Source organism: Tachyglossus aculeatus, chromosome 9, assembly GCF_015852505.1.
Source record: "Tachyglossus aculeatus isolate mTacAcu1 chromosome 9, mTacAcu1.pri, whole genome shotgun sequence".
NCBI lineage: Eukaryota > Metazoa > Chordata > Mammalia > Monotremata > Tachyglossidae > Tachyglossus > Tachyglossus aculeatus.
This window is the reverse complement of record NC_052074.1, coordinates 52098109-52111301: the sequence shown is the minus strand read 5'-3', so window position 1 is coordinate 52111301 and position 13193 is coordinate 52098109.

Here is a 13193-nt window from a genome sequence, read left to right as displayed (position 1 = left end):
TCACATTCTCTTAAAATGCAGGGCCCTAAAATAAATGACAAATTCATAACCAGATGCTCTAGGTGTTGATGGAAATGTGCCCTCAAAAACTAATAACTGGCTCATTAAGGAGACATTCACCTTCTGCTCTCCAAATAGTTTTATCATAAACACTCAGAAAAATGTAGCTAGTTCAAAAAGCAGTTAATTGAAAATGGATGAAAATAGTAGAGGGGGAAAAAAAGACATTGGTTAAGCCCTATAGTTACCTCATCTGTGAGACAGATATAAAAAGAAATAAAGTGAGCACTGGTATTTTTAAAAGCTACTGCTCAGTTTTCTTCACATTGAATCCCACAGTCATTCTAATCAGATTTCATCTGACAGAAATTTCCATTCTTTGAAAATCATTTATTTTTATGAAAAATTTTTCTCCTTCCTTGGCTCCCCAAATCCTGTCACCTGCTGATTATTCTTCTGTGAACCACCTTGGCCTCATAACTTCCTCTTGGCTTCTGGAGCCAAAGACATTATCCAGTATTCCAGTCTCAACCCTAATCTTCCCATCAAGAACAAAAAGATTCATCTTTCAATCAATCAATAGTATTTTTGGGGTGCTTACTGTGTGCAGAGCACTGTACTAAGTGCTGGGGAGAATAAAGTATAACAATTTAACAGACAGAATCCCTGCTTTCTCAAGTTATAGCTCCCTGAAACAAAGCATTCTAACACAGTGCTCACTTGATTCCTCTTCCATGCCTCACTGAAGTTCTATTAAAAATTTTAACTTAACAAATAATGACAAAAGGGAAAAAAATCATCAGTGGGGGTGTCAGTGGTGTGGGCTACAATTGCTAGTTTCTTATTAGGAAACAAGGGCTGCTAAAATAAACTGGAGATTAAAGCATTTCTAAATCATTGAAATTACTGGGAAAATCAAATGCTCTTTTCCAGCAAATACAGATATGGCTAGAATACTCTCAGTCATCTTCAGTATTATTAAACCTTATACATTCTTACACATATAGTGAACTGACAGAAAGATGACTTCATGATGTAGCTAAATCTTTTATCTTTGCTGCATTGTTCTCTAATTTCAGCTGTCCCACAATTCAGTACACTCAATTGCTTAAGGAGAACACTTTGCAAAGACTATCTTTCTGCATAGCCTAAAATTCACCTTTATATTCAATAAAATGGCCAAAAAGATTAAAGGATTTTTAAAAAATATTACATCAGTGAGAAACACAGTACATTCCCATTCTAAATATATGGAGACTAATGCACTTCTCAGGAAAAATGAAATGTAAATTTATGATTAGGGTTATAAAATGCATTTGGTGTATCGGGCACTATATTGCTTTTCAAACAATATTCTCCAAAGCACCAAGTATAGTGCCTGCACAGAGTAAGTGTTCAATAAATACTGATTGATTTGAGAATATTAGAAATGAAAGAAAAATATGCTTTCATCCTACTCTTAGAGAAGTTGTCTTTCTTTTACTTTTGTAGACAATAGTGCTGGAACAGATTTTAGAGATTTCTGAAGGCTGAATGGAATATCCGTGTAAAAAAATGATGGTCTTCTGTGTATCAGAGGGTTGTGAAATTTCAGAGCATTAAAAAGAGTTAAACCATTCCTTCCACCATTGAAAACGAGGAATTTGAGGACCAGAAGTCTGGTCAAAGCTTGAAGGTATTGTGAAGGAGGGAGGGAAGAACGAATGTTTGAATGATGTTCAATATTTGAACGGCGGTGAAATGCTCAGATGTGTTCTAGCAGTGGGCCATTGGGAGCAGCTTGGAAGACAACAGCCAGCAGTGGGAAGACGCTCTCTAGAGAGACCTTGGGATGTCAGTCTCGGATCTCTAATACTACAGCATGGGCTAGTGGAAAAAGCATGATCCTGGGAGTCAGAGGACCTGGGCTCTAATCCCTCCTCTGCCATCTGCCTGCTGTGTGACCTTGGGAATGCCACTTAAATGCTCGGTGCCTCATCTGTAAAATGGAGATTCAGTACCAATCCTCCTTTCTTCTAAGACTGTGACTATGTCCAATCTGATTATCTTGTATCTAACCCAGCGCTTAATACAGCGTTTGGCTCATAGTAAGCACTGAGCAAATGTCATTAAAGGACAACGAAGGGCCTGTAAGAGCAGCACCAAAACAAAGAGCCATCTGCATACTTGAAATGTGGAATGGACCGTTGGTCATAATTGTAACGTAGACTGTAAGCACCATCTGAGCAGGGAGTGTATCTACAAACTCTGTCATATTGTACTCTACCAAGCTCTTAGTACAGTGCTCTGAATACAGACACTGTTCAGTAAATACCACTCATTGATTGATTCAGGAAAAAATCCTACTATGTGCCAAGTACTACACTAAGGGCTGTAGGATAGATCAGACCATCATATCCTGGTCCCACATGGGAGTCTCACAGTCTAAGCAGGAGGGCAAACAGGTATTGAATACCCATTTTCCAAAGGAGGAAACTGAGGCACAGAGAAATTCAATGACCTTCCCAAGGTCACACATTGGGAATTGGTGGAGCTGGAATTAGAAGTCAGGTCCTCTCACTCCCAGGCCCATGCTCTTTCCACATTCAAAAATTCAAAAATTTCATCGTTGTTTTCTTGCCCATGATGATGAAGCTTCCCTTCAAAAATGAGATATGACCTTCCATCCCAACATTTGCAGTTTATTATGAGTTGCACAGACAGTCCAAGGTGGGAGGCATGCAGGTAATCAGACCGTGCACATGAGGGCAGGCACTGGTTGTTTTGCGGCGCTTAAATCCATCTTTCATTTAATCATTAAATCACCTATGCTTTCCAGAGGCCCAGTTCATGGTAGTTTGGTACTATGAGTGGTGGATGTGAAAATCCGGGATGAAGCAAAAGCCTCATTTAACAGCAACCACTGAATAACCATGAAGAACTCCTCTCAGTCTCATCTTGCCCTCGAAAAATATCCTCCTTAGATGAAACTAGAAAATTATTTCATCATTTTCCATTTGCAAAACTGTCCATTTCCAGGATCATCCAGTCCCTCGATTGGAAATATCCCCTAGTGGTTCAGTATTCATTCATTCATTCAATTCAATCGCATTTATTGAGCGCTTACTGTGTGCAGAGCACTGTACTAAGCGCTTGGGAAGTACAAGTTGGCAATATATAGAGACGGTCCCTACCCAACAGTGGGCTCACAATCTAGAAGGGGGAGACAGAGAACAAAACAAAACATATTAACAAAATAAAATAAATAGAATAAATATGTACAAATAAAATAAATAGAGTAATAAATACGTACAAACATATATACATATATACAGGTGCTGTGGGAAGGGGAAGGAGGTAAGGTAGGGGGATGGGGAGGGGGAGAATGGGGAGAGGAAAGAGGGGGCTCAGTCTGGGAAGGCCTGAAGTACCTGAAGATAGCACTAAATTACCAGCCACTTAATCATAAGAAAGGGAAGAAAAATGTTTTACCTCAACTGAAATCATGTTTAATGCAAATATGAATCTAACAAGGCGATTAGCATTGTTGGGAAGGAATTAGAAACTAAGGGATATTTCCACTTGAGCTAATGAATAACCTAGTATACCCAAATAAGAAGATCAGGTGATAGAAAAAATAAGCGGTGGATGATTATGATGATAACGAGCAGCAGCTGGGAAACATCTTTCACAGTTTCCACCCTTTTTGGCATGAAAACCATAAATTTTCCATTTTTCATCTTCTCTGATTTTATTCAATAGGCACCCATCCTTAAAAGTAGCACAGCAATCACATTTTATTCTTCCCTGTCAAGTACCTCCAATTAAAGAAAATCTCATTATTGTTAATCCTTATGTTTTCATAAGCTTGAAATTTGACCTCCTTCCCCAATTTTATTAGAAACAATATGGGTCTGCCATCAATAGCTATAGTGATATGTAGCGCTCGGTCGTTCTCTCATACACACATGTATATTATATAGAAATGCCATAGTTCAGGTTTGAAGATGTTATTTATGGTGAGAAGTTTATCGGTGTGTAAATGTGGCTGTTCTGATTAATGTGAGATCGAAATCTTTTACCACACGTTGTGCTGAGTATGTCAAGATTGCCCCTTTGTTCCCCAAAGTACCTTGTTTCTTAGTACAGTGCTCTGCACACAGTAAGCACTCAATAAATACGATTGATTGATTGTTTCTCCACTTTAGGATCTCAATCTTCCTGAAGCCTCTGTTTTAAAACAGTCACCCCGTGGCTAAGGGCTTTATGCAAGGTTTATCTACCTCCTGCTGATATCTCCCAATTGCCCTTTGTTAGTCTTTAAAGTGTTTCTGCAATTCACCTTGTTAATGGTGACTGGACATTTCACTTGCTGTTAAAACCTTCGGCTTGGTCTGAATCTTAATCCCAAACTCTGTTACAGGATTAAGCGCAGTTGGGACACCTCCCAACATACTGAAGGAATTATAATAATAACTGTGGTATTTGTTAAGTGTGTACTATGTGTCAAATGTACTATGCCCTGAGAAAGATACAAGATAATTAGGTCCCACGTGGGTCCTGTACTCTAAGTGGGAGAGAGAACAGCTATTGAACACTCACTTTTTCAGATGAGGGAACTGAGGCACAGAGAAGTTAGTGACTTCCCAAGGTTACACAGCAGACAAGTGGTAGAGCTGGAATTAAGAACCCAGGTCCTTCTGACTCCCAGGACCGTGCACTATCCACTAGGCCATGCTGATTTCACAGGACCAATCCAAGGTTGATTCATACTCCTAACTACAGAAGTAATGCCCAGGCTTTGGAGACAGAGGTCGTGGGTTCAAATCCCGGCTCCGCCGATTGTCAGCTGTGTGACTTTGGGCAAGTCACTTCACTTCTCCGGGCCTCCGTGGCCTCATCTGTAAAATGGGGATGAAACCTGTGAGCCCCCCGTGGGACAACCTGATTACCTTGTACCCCCCCCCAGCACTTAGAACAGTGCTTTGCACATAGTAAACACTTAATAAATGCCATCATTAAAGAAAAGAACCAAGCTGCAGAACCATATTCTTTTCAATATTCCTTCCACATCAATCACTGGATCTCAATGAAAAAGTGTGTTAAATTTTTTTCCAAATGTTAATATCAATGATAATAAGGACACTTATTACTTATGATTTCCAGGATGCCCCTCTTTCTAAAGACTTTCACATATGTTAAATCACTTTTTCCCCCGCTCAAAACATCTCTGGTAGGGACTAGTGCTATAAAACCATTTTACAGGTGTAGGCATTGATATCCAGAGACATTACATGACTTGTACAATGTCAAATTGCTACTGGCAGAGAAAGAAGACTGATCCCTTCAAGGCCCTGCTGAGAGCTCACCTCCTCCAAGAGGCCTTCCCAGACTGAGCCCCTTCCTTCCTCTCCCCCTCGTCCCCCCTCCATCTCCCCATCTTACCTCCTTCCCTTCCCCACAGCACCTGTATATATGTATATATGTTTGTACATATTTATTACTCTATTTATTTATTTATTTTACTTGTACATATCTATTCTATTTCTATTTATTTTATTTTGTTAGTATGTTTGGTTTTGTTCTCTGTCTCCCCCTTTTAGACTGTGAGCCCACTGTTGGGTAGGGACTGTCTCTATATGTTGCCAATTTGTACTTCCCAAGCGCTTAGTACAGTGCTCTGCACATAGTAAGCGCTCAATAAATATGATTGATTGATTGATTGATTGATCTCCAATGTTCTGGAGCCTTGATCTTCTCCTATGACCATGCTACCTCAGGAATGAGGACAGCCAGTCAACCAAACAATCATACTTATTGAGTGCTTACTGTGTATGGACCACTGTACTAAGAGCTTGGGAGAGTACAATATAATAGAATTGATAGACATTCCCTTCCCACAGTGAGCTTACAGTACAGAGGAGAGGGTACAATATAGTACTAATTCACCAAGGAGCCTGAATTTGAACTCCTGACTTCCAAACCTGGACTATACCCATTCCATTGCAATGACTCGCCTTATCTTTTAACCTGCAGCTGAGATATGCCTATTTTAATTCAGCCTAATATGCTTATTTTCTTCAAAGTCACATTTTTAAATGTTAAATTTATGGGAAGGAGAACTGTGCCAAATTGTCATTTAAGATGTGTCAATCCCACACTTTGAAGCCCAGGGAATGATGTTTGTAAACAGTAAAACTGAACTTCATTTTTTTTAAATCATGATTTGGTTTACAAACTGCTTAAAATACATATCAAAAGCATTAAAATGAAATTACAATCCAGACAGAATTTTCAAACTAGTATTTTAGGAGTATTTTTACAGCGATTTACTCATTTTGAGATGTAGTGCATGAGCCCAAAATGGGGACGTTTAAAAATCTGAATATCAAATCAGACTTTTACTTTTCCAGGTACTTAGTACAGTGCTTAGTACAGAGGAAGCACTCAATACACAAAGTACTTATTGACTTGTTTTCAGGAAAGCAGGGTCACTTGCATTTTTCCTAGCAGCTACATAAATTGGGCTTGGGGGAAAAAAGTAGAATTACTTATATTGTTATTACAGAAAATCAGTCTACAGAGACTAGATTGTTCCATGTATGGACCCAAAATAGGGTTCTTATTATGGAAAGTACAAAAATGCTCCAGTTTTAATGGGAGGATTCTTTATTGGAAGGTGTATGAACACTCCTTTCTTTTTAAAAATGAGATATGTGTGTTCAGAACTAGATATAGAACAAACTTTTGAAAGGAGTCACCAGCAACACCTTTCTTTACATTTGCATTTATAAGCTTTTTTCAAATCACAAAATGGTGCTAAAATTGGAGACTGGTGCCTCAAAAAAATCACCACTTCAAAACTCACTGAATAAACAGGCTTGTTGTTCTAGGTTCAGATTTGTGGAACCAGCAGTTACTTGAAACAAAAATCAGAATTCATAAAAAATGCATGTAGTGCCAGGAGCTATTAAATTTGTGAGTTCCTGAGACACAAATAATATATTTTCTGTATTTATTTTCTTTTCTTCACTTTCCCCTGCAATACATTTGGACTACTTATTCCGGCCCTAATTCCTTTTAAGTATTTAGTACATTACTGACAAGACTTCATAAACTCTTGTTGAATAAGGATTGGGGGAAGAGAATCCTTTTCACTTTGTTACAAAAACCAGTGGAAAAACCAAACTGAGAAAGACACAATGGGAAAAAATCTCTGTCTCTTTTTCGTAGTCATAATTCCCTGCTAAGAGGAAATGAGCAAACTCACCTTTACCTGGTCAGTTAGAAATTTGAGAAATGCTGTGGAAACTGGTATTTGAATATTGACAGTCTCTCTAGCCCTCTACGAGGACCCTAGTGAGTTCTCAAACTGCTTGTGGTAACTCAAATTTCCCATATCCCTTAATATTTCCTATTTGCAAAGGGTGGATATACTAGCCCACAAAAGAGTGTAAGTTCAGGTGTGTGTTTGTTGTTTTTAAAGTAAAAGAGTACGAGGAGGTTCATATGGAAACCATAAAATTTTGAGGCTGTTTCCACCATTCTGAATGCAAGATTCTGTAGTTTTTCCTTAAAAACAATTTTGCATGTTATTTTTGAACTAAAGGTAACTCTGTGCCTGGCAGCCTGGTGAGCACTCTGCAAAAATATTTCAACATGACCATGGTAGAGGAAGATTATTCTTAAAGATTCTTCAGCATTCAGTCATGGTCTTTATCAGGGGTTTGTTGGCTAATGAAAAAATCCAATCTTGAAAATTCCAGGTAATAATCTATCCCCCCCTCCCAGGGCCTAGTTGTGCATTTAATTAGCAGGCTTTGTATTCTAATCACCTTTTGATGAAATGTTGAAAAGAGTATTTTGGCTACTGCCCAGGGATTTCTCCTTTCCTCCCCATGAGTTGCTAACAACTGTAGCAAGTAGTGCTGTGATAATCCCTTCCAAATCCTTAAATACTTTGGAATTACAACCCTGGGAGGTATGTCATCAGATCCTGATTTTTTAAATCATTCAATGTGTTCGCCGCTGCAATTAGCACAGACCAGCAAGTAGATGCAGTCCTTGGCCTCAAAGAGCTATGATAATTGGATACATTCTATTTGGAGCCAGTGTTACCTCAAGAACACCTTGGCCTTCCTCAGCACTGTAGTTTTCAAGACCTCGGCTGCTCCTGACAGTTATCCTTCCCACCAGGAAGGACAGAAGGAGATTGCTCCTAATCCACATCCCCAAAAAGGAGTCAAGGGAAGATTTTTACAGCTATACAGAAAAATCACCTTTTCCCAGACTCTCGGCACCACCGATTCATTCACTCAATGGTATTTACGGAGTGCTTACTGTGTGCAAGGCACTGTACTAACTGCTTGGGAGAGTACAGTATAATAACAAGCAGACACACTCCTGCCCACAATTAGTGTATAAAGGGGGAGACAGACATTAATATAAATAGATAAATAATTAAATATTGACTGCCTATCCACATACCCCCAAGAAAGTTGATGATGCCACAGCTCCAAAAGGGCCTGCTCCACCACCAGTGCTGGTCCAGAACTGAGGATGAAGATTTATACAAACTTTATTGAGTAATAATAATGATGGCACTTGTTAAGTTTGTTATACAACCTTTATTGAGTAATCACCCTCTCCATCCCCCATCTTACCTCCTTCCCTTCCCCACAGCACCTGTATATATGTATATATGGTTGTACATATTTATTACTCTATTTATTTATTTATTTATTTTACTTGTACATTTCTATCCTATTTATTTTATTTTGTTGGTATGTTTGGTTCTGTTCTCTGTCTCCCCCTTTTAGACTGTGAGCCCACTGTTGGGTAGGGACTGTCTCTATGTGTTGCCAATTTGTACTTCCCAAGCGCTTAGTACAGTGCTCTGCACATAGTAAGCGCTCAATAAATACGATTGATTGATTGATTGATTAATAATAATGATTGCATTTGTTAAGTGCTTACTGTGTGCCAAGAACTGTTCTAAGCACAGGGGGGATACAAGGTAATCAGGTTGTCCCACCTGGGGCTCCCAGTCATCATCCCCATTTTACAGATGAGGTAACTGAGGCACAGAGAAGTGAAGTGATTTGCCTAAAGTCACACAGCAGACAAGTGGCAGAGCCGGGAGTAGAACCCATGACCTTTGACTCCCAAGCCCGGGCTCTTTCCACTAGAACTGTTCCCTGCCCAAAATGATTCACTGCTCTCCAATCTCTCAAAATGTTGTGTGTGTGTGTGCGTGTGTGTGTGTGTGTGTGTGTGTGTTTGTGTTTTGGGGTGTTGGGCGGGGGGAATAGAGAGGGAATGAAAATATTTGTCTCTCCTTAGAACTTTGTGATATCATTGATTAGGGAGAATAAGGATTGGGTGACTGAGCTTTCACACTGAAAACTGCCACCCAATCCTTCATAGCCAGATTCCTCTTCAGGTATGGCAGGGTCAGTTTGTGGATCTGTCTCAGTCCCTTCATCCTGTGGAGTGAATTATGTGTTCTTAAAAAAAGACTGTAAGACATGCAGAAAATATCAGTAGGGTCAAGAGAAATTTAGATAAATTAATGCATGAGAAGTCCTTAGAGGGAAAGTGAGCAACACACTAAGAAAAGTTAGATATATGTTTAGGTAGATATATGGATAATTTGTCTGTGGTGGCTTGTAGAGGCAAAGTTTAGGGATATTAGATGGTATATCCAGAAATAAAAGGATATATTTAAAGAGGGAAATCATGATGCATTTGCTGCTCTAGAAGATAATAATTACTTAGTTGGCTATCCAGTAATGGTATTTCTTAGTTTCTTGGGGAGTCCGCACTTGGAAAATTTTGAGGAGGGTGGATACATGCTTCCAAAAGAAAATAAGTACGAAAGACTGAATGAAGATACAGGAGGGTCCACAATTTGGCAGGAAAATTTTAGCTTAGCAGTGTGGCCTAGTTGATAGAGAGCAGGCCTGGGTTCTAATCCCAACTCTGCCACTTGTCTAATGGGTAACCACAGGGAAGTTACTTAAATTCTCTGTGCCTCAGTTACCTCATCTATAAAATGAGGATTAAGACTGAGAGCCCCATGCAGAACATGGATTGTGCCCAATCTGATTAGTTTGTGCCTACCCCGGACCTTAGTATAGTACCTGGCACATAGAAAACACTTCACACAATAAAATAAATAAATAAATAAAAGTTTAGATATGTTTTGCAAACGAAGCTTTAAAATTCTACCTTCTCTAGGAGACATTCCCCAATTAACACCAGTAATAGTATTAATAGTACATGTTGTGGACAGCATTGTACTAAGGACTAAAAAAAGTACACAACATTCTAGGCGGGAGGAATGGAAAATAAAAAAAGGTGGCAAAGCAGATATAAGGAATATATGACAGGAGAGACTGGATCTGCACACAGTAAGTGCTCAATAAATATGATTGAATGAATGAATGACCAGGGGGATTACTTACTTTTCAAACATTCTTTTCTTCTTTCTAGCTTGGTTTTCCATCCTTCCACTATAGGTGCTATTCTCTCATTATCTGATTACAGTTGAACTTTTTTAGAGGTACTGAGGTTAAAAAAAAAACCGTAAAAGCTACAGCCTCCTTGCAATCATCTGTCAGCTTTTCCTTTCTAAAAAGGGAGCAACATTTTCTTCTGCCCTTCTCTTTTGTCTTAAATAAATACTATTTTCCTGTTACTTCTTACAAGACCTGCAAACTGCATCTTTTGCTTTAGATCTTCCACAGTTTTCTTTTTTCTTTATCCTTTATCCTGCCCCAATTTACACTTTTTACACAGTTGTTCAGTTCTGGGTTGAACCAACTTGCATCTTACTACCCTTCCTATCCTTCCTCTACCTTGCGATGGTTCCACACAAGGGTTGTCTTAAAGAACATCCTGGTCCTTTGGACTACTCTGAGATAATAATAATAGTACAGGGAAGCAGTGTGGCTTAGTGGAAAGAGCATGGGCTTGGGAGTCAGAGGTCATGGGTTCCAATTCAAGCTCTGCCACTGATCAGCTTTGTGACTTTGGACAAGCATTTAACTTCTCTGTGCCTCAGTTACCTCATCTGTAAAATGGGGATTAAGACTGTGAGCCCCACGTGGGGAAACCTGATTATCTTGTATCTACCCCAGTGCTTAGAACAGTGCTTGGCACATAGTAAGCACTTAACAAATACCATTATCCAGCGCTTAGAGGAGTGCTTGGCACATAGCAAACACTTAAATACCATCATTATTATTAATATTATATATTATATAATTATTCTATTGATATTATATATTATTATAATAATGTTATTTGTTAAGCACTTACTATGTGCCAAGCACTCTTCTAAGCACTAGGGTAGATAACAAGGTTATCAGGCTGTCCCATATGGGGCTTACAGTCTTAATCCCCTTTTTACAGATGAGGTAACTCGGGCACAGAGAAGTGAAGTGGCTTTCCCAAGGTCACACAGCAGGGTCTTTATGATCTATTTCAAGATAATCTTTCTGGTTCCACCACTTGTCTGCTGTGTGACCTTGAGCAAATCACTTAACTTCTCCGTGCCTCAGTTACCTCAATTGTAAAATGGGGATTAAGACTGTGAGTTCCATTTGGGACAGGGACTGTGTCCAACCTGATTAGCTCACATCTACCCTGCACTTAATAATAATAATGACATTTATGAAGCGCTTACTATGTGCAAAGCACAGTACCTGGCACATGATAAGCGCTTAAATGCCATTAAACAAATTAACAAGACCAACAGAAAAAGATGTTTTTCTTTATCTCCCTCCTTTCCTTCCGAAGGGCCTTGATTATTACAATAACATGGCTGCTTCCACCAAGTCTTCCTCATTTCATTGTAAGTTCTTTATGAATCCAGAATGTATTGCATGCTTCTGTTGAATTTCCCAACAGTGCATTTGCACGTACTAATATATTAATATGCTCAATTAAGATCATTATTACTGCTATTGGTACCACTACTTCCATCTACGTGTCAAACCAAATTAAGGGCTGCTACTATAATTGATTTCTCCATCTTCTAGACAAAAAAATTGGCCCATATACACTCCAAGAATTTGCTTGGCAGTTTGCTACCTGCTCTTTTGTTTTTAATCAAAGAACTGATTACTGCTTTTCTTGGTAATAAAGTCTTCTCAGAATGTTTAAGATATTATATTTGCAAAACTTGCCTTGGTTCACGTCGTTTGCATCTATTTCCCTATTCATATCACACAACAAGTAAGGATTCTTGGAAAGTTATCAAAAAGGTTCATTAAATACATTTCCTATCCCAAAACTAAACCAATCAAAAAATAGTTGGCAATCATTCCCTTCAGCAGGCTGTCGTAACACAAAAATTAAAGCAAATAAGTCCCTGAGAAAAATCTTTTTGATTCCGTTCAACAGACCACATTTAAACACAAGGTCTTGTTGTCCACAACTATAAATAAGGGTAAAACATTTTTGAATCTACTAAGCAATGAGAATTTTAAGCATCAGTAAACTCCTTGGTCTGTGCCTTTAGTTTAATTTTTAAACCAGGTATGTAAAGAGTACAGTGTTTAAAAGGAACCAATCTTTGCCACCTTAAAACTCTTAAATATGTCACCATTCAAGCCTGCAGCATATGTTATGTAGAGAATTCTTTTTTTCCTCCTTCCTCATCCCTGTTCCTCTCAACACCTACCTTTCCTATTTCCCAAAGTGCTATGATTCATTCTACTCATTTATTCAGAGTACAGATAAAACACTTTAAACCCTTTAGAGAAAAGTGTGAGGTGAATGTAAGTACAAATACACAGATGCATTGTTTGTGCAAAGTGTCATACAACTTGACATGCCAGAGCTAACGACATCGCAAACCAAACTTTATCAGCTTTCAGCAAGAAAGTCAGAATATAAATGACAGTGCCCATTAGTACAAGATGAATAATGAAATATTTAAATAGAATACATTACAGTGGTGCATGTACCTTAATTGATCTGGCTCTAAAAAATCCTAGAAATAGAATACAGAAACAAGTGCAAGCACTTTCAAATGATATAGATTACCAGTGTGGATGGCATATAACAGGTAACTTCAAGTGCTGGCTTCATTTTAGGGTAATTTCTATTCAAACTGAGGAACTGAGGATTCAGGTCCTGTCAGTAACGGCATCACTTTTATTTAAAGTTGTTCCTTTTATTTATCCCCCTCATCAAATTGAAACATT